Here is a 10547-nt window from a genome sequence, read left to right as displayed (position 1 = left end):
AGCCTTGATCATATGAATCATATAGCAGAGTGAGTCACAACTCAAAAGTGATGCAGTGATGTATACTGTGCATTTATCATCACATTTATATGGATATCTTCATGCTGTATGCTTTGTAGGCAATGCTTTCTAAATATTATATGAAAAAAATAAGGGAGAACATTGTGGAGGAATGGTTTGCTGTGACATAATTGTTTATATATATTTTTTAATATATTTATCACATGATCTCCCCAAGAGCAAAGTATGACAAGTCCTCTCAGGCAATTCTCCATTTAATTTTCATCTCCTCAAAACAGGCATGCATAAATACTCATGTTATTCTAATCGGAGGCTGTGTGCCACCGTACGATTGGCCAATAACTGATGACTCACTTCAACAAGCTGGTGTGGGGCTGGCAAGGAGAGGGTGGGTGGGTGGGTGGATGGGTGGGTTGGTTAAGGTGGTGGTGAAAAAAGGGGGAGCAGGAGGCGGGAGTAAAGCTTTCTCCAAAAGCTTGTAGGCTTGTGTGGGTTGTTGTTGTCAGAGCAAGCTGGTCCTCACACATTAACACACAACATAAATACTTACAGAAGGAGTCAACTAAATCTTTAACCACTTTCCCACTGTGTTCCTGCCTTTTTCCGCAGCCGATACTGCTGCCTGTAGCCAGACTTAAGGAGAGACACAGAGCCTGGAGGAGAGAGAGGGAGGGAAAGAGAGATAGACTTGTGCTGATCACAGAGGCTGCAGCCCCCAGCCTTCCCTGCGCTGCTGCTACAGTACGTGTGAAAGGCAGAGAGGGAGAGGCGGCAGAGGCAGAGCTGGTGTATGTCTCTGAGACTTGGAGGAAGGAGGAGAGCGCTGTGAGCAGAGTCAGTCCTCTGGTATGTGTCCACTGTGAGCGACTCCATCCCTGCAAACCTCCACCTCACCCACCAGGACTCTGACACCAGCCACACAAACAGGTGAGTCTCAGCAGCGTCATAATGCACTCCTCTCATTAGCGTTTGACTTGACACTTAGATATCATTGTGATGATAAAAATGTCTGATTTATTGATTTAACAAAGATGGATTGATTGAAAGTTTTTAAGAAATCAGGCATATTGATTTTCAGTTGCGCGTGCATAGGGATGTGGCGAGTGGGGGCGTTTTTTTTACACGCATGTTTTGCATGTGCGTTAGTTTGTGTGAAGGCTTGAAGACCTCATTGACTGACGAGGGGAAAAGACCACAGGGATTCAGGGGGTAAAAAAAGTCTCTGATAGGAGAGGATCTGATTTCATCCCTGTTTTCCCTTGTGTATATCCATGTGTACCTAAAAGAGAAAGTGGGTGGAGTGGGAACCGTTTCTCTCTGCTTGTGTTATCTCATCTTGTTTGGAAACAGTTGGAAAAAAACAAAAACACGATGAAGACAGTGCCATCTCAGGGGCTGCGCTTTAGGCAGAATAAGGTATTTGAAGGAATGCAGATTGGGCATATATTTCAGTGTGTGTAGTGTGTGTGGGCACAGCAAAATCTGCGGTTCTTTACATGTCAGATTTACACTGTTTTTCTTGAGCTCAGTGTGAGCCTTTTGTCTCAACTGCGCAAGAGAACTACTGCATCCATCCCTAATTGTTGTTGCATTGACAGGATGCGATCACTGTGGCATAAGACTATACTAATATTCCCAAATCAAAGGCTAATCCGTTACATAATAAGGTCTTCACCATAGTGGATTGATTTCCAAAATAGAGCTGACATCTTATCATAGATCTCTCTAATAAGCAAGATTCTGCAAGGTTCATTTTTTTCTGAATTATCATGGTCAAAGGACAATGTGTACATTTGGTATGAGGAACATTTTGCTTCCCATATATCTACATTTTGACAGCATGTATACAAGTGGTTTAATCAATCACATTTATTTTGATTTGATAACTAATTGCTTTTCTATTCATCCGATTCAGCTTTATCTTTATTCTGATACGCAGCTGTCCTCTCATCTATCACATGAATCCGACTTTGCCGATTTCAGCACCTTCTCCTCCTCCATGTTAGTGTGTGACACTTGTCGCTTGTACTGTTGCATCCTGAAAATGTACTGAGTGAGTGTGTAATGGCAGCTCATGAGTGTTTTCCACAGGGAATCAGCAGGTCTGTCCAGAATTGTTCCTGCCGGGGCACCACTTGTTGATTCAGCTTCACTTCTTTTTGAAGTTTGCCTGGGAACAAAGTCTTAATCTGGCATGAATTATTTCAAGCCTGTGCGATTTGCTTACATACAGGACAGAGAAATACGAGGCTTTGAATAGGACCATATGGCCGAATGAGATTTCACAGAGAGACATTGTCAGTGTCTAGTTTAAATCCCTGAGCCATGACCGTGATCTGGGCTGCCATTGAGAGTGAAAAATCCCCTCCGGTTGGTCTCTGTCTGAGGATGCTGCTGTTGTTTGCCTCTGACTGTCAGTCTGTCAGTGGCTGTGATGTTGAGGAATCATCCCCAGATCCCCATTGACCCTGCCACAGACCTTTATCACCCATCTTTCAATATATCTGTCCCCCCATCCATCCACCCATCCCTTCATGTTTCTCCCACTGGATTTCAAATGTTTGTCTCTTCACTTTCAACGCGCACCTCCCCCCTCCCCCCTCCGCTCTGGTCGCCACAGAAACGGCTGATTCAGGAAGGGTGGGCGGGTGTCTCAGAGCTCTTGCTGCTCTGCCCCATGCGGTGCTTTCACAGTACATTTCTGCCTCTGTGCTGCTTTTATGGCCCCCGATATGTTGACAGTTCAGGTGGCTCAGTCAGATGTTATACAATCGTATCAGCAACACAAAGGCAGTTTGTTCTGTTCCCACAAAGGACATGTTTGCTATTTAGAGTTACATTTCCATTCATGTTCAATTGGTACGAACACGGGAAATCTCTCCGCTGCCCGCTGACAAACCACATAGCGCAGGGAGGTTTTGTCAAGAGGTTTACTGTGCTCAATTTCGAAGACATTATTTATAATTCTGACGTAATTGTCTGCCTCTTGACTGGTCTACTAATTAAGCGTTGGGTTGACCCTTAGAGATTACGGATCTTTGCTTAAACATATTTGACACACGAGGCTCAATGTGTGTGTTTAGAGACTACTCTGAGGTGATAAATAATGTAATAATCCGTGACCGAGTCATTCAATAATAGATAGGCCTATGCTATGACCTTTCTCTTGCGTAAGGTTGATGAAGCAGAATAATAGTGATGGCGGACAGGATTGAAAGGAATAAGTGGAATTGAAAAGAGAAATCTTGGATAAATCACCCCCTGCGTAACCGTTTCTCACAGTCGACCTCCCACTCAAAAAAAAAAGCGCAAGATAAAAGATTTGCTTCCGTTATTACAGAGGAATTCATCACAAGTGTCTTTTTGGTTTTGTGTTGTAGTTTTTATCCATTTTGTTGCCTGTTTGGGATTGCTCTGGTTGCCATGGTGATTGGAGTTTGTACAGTAGCTTAAAACACTGCCTCTATAAAAGGCTCCCGAACAGGAAATGAAACCTGTGCGTTGCATCGCAGTCGATTCTAAGAAGGTCCCCATGAGCTCATCCCACGGTGCCTGATTAAATTAAAATGGGAATTTGTTTCTACTCAGGAGGTAATGGGGAAGACCAGCGATGTCTAATGTGTCGGCTCCCTGAAAATCAAGCTTTTAAAGTGTTTTCATAGAGACACATTACTGATATCATGAGTGTTTTTACAGCCTGCTACCTCACACAAATTAGCTATTGCAAAAAGTTTCTTGCAGCTAATGTTATCTGACAATTTATAGTTTTTGTATACAGAGGTGAAGAGCAGGAACTAGTGATTCCAATAAATACATTTATTAACCTGCTTAAAGCACAATTGGAATTCATCCTATTCAAAAGTAAATGTCTCCGATTATTTGATTTATTTTCAGTTCGAACAAAAAGGTGTAAATGTAGGCTGCTGGGGTTTCTCCACCCTGCAGTGTTCAGCCATTACAGTCAGTGGTGACGCAGCCGAGGCTCACACAGCACACTGCAGACCCGTCACAAGACACAGCCAGAACAAAGAGCATACACTGTCATCTAAGAGAAAAACGTAACACGGACAATTACCAATAAGCAGCCTTTTCACAATACGAGAACAGCCGATTGGGCATCACACTGAGACCTGAGTGGCTCACCCTAGTACTTTTTTAGGACGCTGTCCCAGGTACCCCTTTGGCACCGGATGTTCAGGTGTTGTGTGTTTGTGAATATGTGAAGTATGCATGTATGAATGGGGGTTCACAGATGATAACAACTGTGATGTCAGGCACGTTGATACAATAAATGTGACTTGGTGGTTTATCACACCCATAACTAAACAACAAAGGTAAGTTTATAGAAAATACATCTGACACTTTAAAAATGATGATAAAGACATTTTAGACTGAAAGTTTAATAAGTACATTTCTGTAGACGCCAGCAAAAATAATGATTGTTCATTGGATAAGCTAATCCTGTGAAAAGCTAATGGGATTCTTAAGATAATAAAAAAAATAAAGATGTTTTTATTGCATGGATGAAATGCAGAGTCAAAATTGAAATGAGCTTTTGGGCCAACCAGGTGCTCCTTACAAAGGTGCAGGTGACACTACAAAGACTACATGCGGCATAAAAAACACATTTGTCCAGTACACAAATCCACTAAATGTATATCAGAGGAGACAGCAGTGGAGATTCACTTTGAGTAACCAGAACCTTACCGTTTGTGAAATAATACCATAAACTAATCACATTTCAGAGTGAATTACTTAGAAAACATTGTTAATGTCAATCATCTTAGAATTGTATAGAACATTAAGGTGGTGAGATGATGCTCTTTGTTTAAAATCCAAAATAGTCTGTCAAATGTAGTAATACCTTACATATCATGTAGATAACACAAGGTTTTAAACTATTGTCCAGCCCCACTGTCACACACGATCAAGAGCCACAAGATGAAAAAGGGAAGATTAAGAAGCTGATTTGTCTTCAGAGTGTGTGACACAGCCCTATCAATTGAATAAAGCTACAACATAGATAGCAGCAGTAAAGAATGTCTGTGAATCTCAACAGGCAAAATAAAACTGTCTAAGGAAGATCTACTGTAAAAGGGCAAACAGCAGCAGGTATTCTGTTGGCTACAGCACAAACCTGATTTACCATGATAATAAAGAGCAGAGCTTAACTGTGTCTACCTGGGACTTCAGTGTTTCAATACATCCCCAGCAAAGACCAAAGGATCCTTGGCCACACATTGAGCTCCTCCTAAAATGGATAACAGTGAAAACTGTTCAAGGATAAGTCTTGCAGATTCGGTTTTTACTTTGTAAAAGGGACCGGCATCTACACGGTCAGTGTGGTTTACTTTAATACACCATCCTGCTGCTGAAAAACAACTCATAACCTATTTACTCCTTTTTGAATTCTGTAACATTTTCCTAAAACTACAGTGGCCATGTTTGATATTTTTTAGACTTATTGAAAAGTAAAAGTATACATTGGTGACCTATTTTGTGTATTTAGCAGGAATCAGTTGCTTTTGGAGATGGGGAAGTTGGAGAGGGACAGAATGACACATATTGTTTAAAGGGATTTAATGACAATAATACAAAGGCTGAATATTGCCACCCTTATCCTTTTTTGGTAAGAAATCTGAATCGGGCTGGAATAAGGTTGAACTAAAAGAGCACTGAGAGAGCAGACCTCTGCGAAGACCACTTCCATAAGTGTAAGATAATTGCGTAACTGCCCCGTGATTCCTACTTTGAATGGATTATTTCTTGACCCATGTACCCTTCGACCCAGTTTCATGGAAATTGGGCCACTAGTTTTTCCGTGATATTGCCTGCAAACGGACAAACTGAAAACATAACCTTTTTGGTGGAGGCAATAAAGCCATAAAACAAGTTACTCAATAAGACCTGTGGCTTGTATACAAAAAAAGCTTTGGCCTTAAAATCTACACCTAGACAACACATGATTAGCTCAAGAGTGAGGATGAGTTAGCTGAAAGAACAACCACCTCACATATGTTATAGTAGTATTGCTTCAGATGATGTGAGAGAGAAACAATTACAGTTTTACTACTAAATAATATTTAATAATGTTAGCCGTGGTAACCGAGTGTTCTCGTTTGCTACGAATAATGACTATTGAGGGTTTCCTCCTTTATTGACTTTACTCTTTCTGCACTCAGTAACCACCTTGATTGATTTTCCAATAAGTTGGCCCTGTCTTTTAACCAAACTATTCTGTTAGTGGATTGGGGGTAATGATGGTTTTGAAAATAGCTTAAAGATGTTACCAAAACAAATGAATGCAGATAACTTCTTCTTTGTAATCTAGGCTGTGGACAAGCGAAAAGTATACTTTTGCTGCACACAAGCTAAAAGATGCAGTCTTAGGTAAAAATACACAGAGAAAATCAGGTAAATCAAGCTCCAAATAACGCTTGAGAAAGCAATCGGCTTGATTTGATTTCTCTTGGAGTGAGAGGTGAATATTTATCCTGCAACTGGTCTATCCCACAATCAAGCTCTTCTTGAAGTGGATCCTGGATGATTCCCTGCAGCTTGCTGCTGTCGGATGAATAATGTTCTCCCCAGTGCCATATTAAAGCCCCTAAGTGGTAAGAATAAACCAATCATTAACTTGCTCATTAAAGCTTATTGTAGTGCTGAGCCCACTGACTCGATCATAGCCAACTTCTGTAATAGTTCCCAAAGCAGAGTTGTGGTCTTTTCTGCAACATTATTCAGGACTCATCAACACCAACGTTCTGACTCATCTTGGTTCTTTAAAGTTTCCTTGCCACTTAGTGTCAGGATGATTCTGCGCTAACCTCGCTGTTCTGGCCAAAAATGCCCATCTGGGCACACTCTTCCTGCCATCTGCTCGCTTTCTGCTCATTCCCCCTGACAGTTGTGAGGTCGTCAGTTCAAAATGGCCCCCAAACTTACTTTTTATAGATAAAACGGTGATCTGTAAAGTAGAGGAGGAGGCTACAGAGGCATAGATATTTATTAAGTTCTAGCTTTAAACAAGAGTCACCACAGAGCGTTTGTCTAGCGCCGTGGCACTGTGCGCCTCAGCAGTTTCCTACCAATCTCCGTGTATGCTAGAAAGTGCTGACTTTACGATAGGGATCACTAGGAGAACAATATGCGGTTTATGCTTCGTCAGAGGACTGATTCCCCTAAATTAAAAGTTACATCCAGAGAGGATATGAGAGAGACGGGGACAAACTGAGGCTGCAGGTGAATGGATTATTTCCAGGGCAGAGAGACAGGATGATGTAAAAGCTGCTGCTGGTGATGTTGGTGTCAATTTTGGTGGTGGTTTGGCCTCACTGATCGATATGAGGAAGCTTAACTCTAGAGGATTCATCTGTGGTTCTGCTGTGCCCCCAAGGTTTAGCTTCACTCTATCCTCATACTAATGGCATCATTACTGGGCTTCTCAAATAGCATTTTCCTACTCAACAAAACGTGTACGCACACACAGAAGTACTGCTTCAGCCATTTACATGTACACACTAGATGCAAATACAATAAGAAAATATACAAGAAAGGCATGCATTTAGGATTATAAATGACATGTTCTCTATTCAAGTAGGAACAGTTCGATTTGCTATATCCATCTAACATTCATGTTTACAAGCTTAAACAAGGATGATATAAATGGATAGGGGAAGTAGCACTTCCATCTGCCAAATTTAGGACGTCGTTCAACAAGTATCATTTTACTGTGACGTCATTTCGTTACATGTTTAACAGGCATACTGGGTGTGAAAACAAGATCTGTAATAGTACCCAGTACCCTATAGTCCAACATATACCCAATCACATTTATATCCCAGTCTTTTGTTGGCTTTACCCTCCTTTGGATGATCCTTTGATGATAAAGCCAATGAGATCAGCTGCACTACCCAACTGTTAAATGAAATGTCTTGGCCTTACAACTGATTAATAAATCAAGCATGCACAGTCCGACAATATTTTAGCTACAGAAGGTTTCCTTTAAATCATTTAAAATGTTACATTCCAAAAAAAGTCCCGACTGATCATTAGCTACAGTACTGCGCAATTAGCAATTACATGCCACTAAATATAAGTTCATTAGATAAGATATACATTGAGGGAATGATAAAGAATAAAGAAAAATAAAGACCAAAATCTCTTGCAAAATTCGATCGGATGCCTTTAATCCTCGCTCCAAGATACAAGTTCTGGAAGGCTTCTTGCCCTTTGTCACCTCCAAAAAGGCATTTTACCAATTGAGATGGTTTTCGTGATGGCAGAAGGAAAGGGCAGGGATGAAAAATAAGCAGCTGAAAAAAAGAAAAAATACCCCGAAGTTCTGGATCCAAACCCAGCAGGGGGCTTCTCTATATGTGTCATCTCCCAGATTCTCTATCATGCAGTCACTCAGCTATACTATAGAGATAAACAATTCTTAAAATGACAGCAATAAAGGGATTTATTTTACAGTAGACTATATTGCTTCTACTTTCATCATGATATAAACCTTTTTCAAATATCCAATTTATCTTTTTCACAGCTTCATTTTTCTTCTCAAATGACTTAATCTGCAGCCCTCTTCAACTCAATTCAGAATAAATGAAAAAAAGTGTGAAGTGCATTTTTTTCTCATATGTGAATGGATTTTCCATCTTGGTATGGCGAATAAAGCGATTCAATAAATTGTTCATATAGGGGGATGAGGAATAACAAGAGTTGTATAGGATTAATTTCCCTTTCAGACAAGAAGGTAACATTGTACCTAGTTCAATCAGACAACTCACGTGTTCCTTTAACATGTTTATTAGAAGCAGCATATAGTTGAGTTTGGCGACTAGGCTCGGTATCATCACTCCATAGATATACATAGCACGATGAGTTAGATAACTAACCCCCGAGCCTACAGGTGGAAGCTGGGGTGGTGGTGGGGCAGGCAAGCAGCAGCGACGTAGAGGTAGCTGCAGCAATAGCAGCAGCAAGCAATGCATGGAGAGAGATCTGGCAGGTTAAATAGAGCGGCATATTAAGGAGACTCTGTTTGGTTGGTTGTAGAGTGTTAAGGGGGCGTTATGGATGAATGCAGCATAAGTGCTCGAGTTGACTGCCTGAACTAGCTCGCAGGCTTCGCCCCATTTCAATCAGACAACTCACGTGTTCCTTTAACATGTTTATTAGAAGCAGCATATAGTTGAGTTTGGCGACTAGGCTCGGGCATCATCACTCCATAGATATACATAGCACGATGAGTGATGATTAAATAACTAACTCCCAAAACTGCGTGGAGATTAGATACTATCCCCCAAAACTGCGTAGCCCGAGCCTGACGCTGGTGATGTAAGACTGATAAGTAGAGGGCCTGGCGAACTGCCATGTGGCCATTCCCCCTAAGCACAGCGGCTTTAAGGGGAATATACTACTAAGTGAGACTGCTATGTGTAGGCCTGAGGAATAGCCCAGAGCCGATTCTTCCCTGAGCACAGCGGCTTTGAGAGGAATATACTACCTATATATGCTACCTAATGAAACTGCTATGTGAAGGCCCGGGAACAGCCCGAAAAGCCGTCCCCCTTAAGCACCACGGCTTTGAGGGGAATATACTACCTAGAGAGACTGCTATGTGTAGGCCTGGAAGTGACCAGTGCCGACCCCCCCCCCCCGCAGCTTGAAGGAGAACCCTCGTCGTTGGGTTTGCAGCCATCGAATAAACATGGGTGCCAACCATAGACTGTATGTGCCAACCCATGTGTCAGAGGGCAATGATGCGAGAAGTTCAGCATGGAAGATAAAGGACAAAGAAAACAGTGTTAGTTTTAGCAATGATTATTCGGGGTTCCTTGACTCCCCAAACAGAAATGTCAGACATTGAATGTTTCAAAAAGTGTGTATATTTGATCTCCAAAGTTAATTCAGTAAGGGAGAGATTATGCTGAGGATTAAAAGGTGAGAGGTCTGTGTATATTCGCCACCTGAGAAACCAATAGAAAGCTATAACAACTGCATCTGACGTTTATCAATGTATAGTGAAACCCCTTTGCCTGAACTTATACATTAACATTTGCACGGGTGCAAAGTTAAGAGGCAGTCTTTATCATTGCGTGGAGGACGTTCCTTCTTAAGGCCCTTGAGGAGCAAATTAATGAACTCTAGCGTGGCTTAATACTTAGCACTTGAAGATTGCAGGATTCGAATGAAAATACAATTAATGCATGAACAACTATTATATCTATTGCATAAGTACACAGAGGAGGTTGGGACAGAAGAAGATAAAGTACCAAGCTGAATTGTATGCTTTGAATCATGCTCTTGGTTGGAGGCAGAATATGGGAAATCCTTGAGGGCTTGACGTGTAGATCCAGAGTCATTTGGTTGAACGAAGGGCATGGCAAGCTGGTGGGGCAAACCACTCATTGTGAAATCCCCCGAACCAGCAGAAGGCGCAGCATCTGTAAGTAACTAGAGAGGATCTGAGGACACCGCGCCTTACCGCAAGGTCATTATAAAGAATGAACATAACCTTCCAC

The 10547-nt window shown here is 41.6% G+C and overlaps 1 protein-coding gene across 1 annotated transcript in view; it reads left to right on the top strand.

Moving 5' to 3' along the window:
• Positions 1 to 525: 525 nt before the first annotated feature.
• The window catches only part of LOC117448877 (prickle-like protein 2), a 45097-nt gene continuing 35075 nt past the window's right edge, over positions 526 to 10547 (top strand). Inside the window, exon 1 of the mRNA XM_034086177.1 lies at positions 526 to 948. The gene's annotated coding sequence lies outside the window, so the exon portion shown is untranslated. The remainder of the gene's footprint in view (positions 949 to 10547) is intronic.

The sequence above is a fragment of the Pseudochaenichthys georgianus genome, chromosome 7 (genome assembly GCF_902827115.2).
Source record: "Pseudochaenichthys georgianus chromosome 7, fPseGeo1.2, whole genome shotgun sequence".
In the NCBI taxonomy this organism is placed as follows: domain Eukaryota; kingdom Metazoa; phylum Chordata; class Actinopteri; order Perciformes; family Channichthyidae; genus Pseudochaenichthys; species Pseudochaenichthys georgianus.
This window is presented reverse-complemented; position numbering and strand designations above follow the sequence as displayed.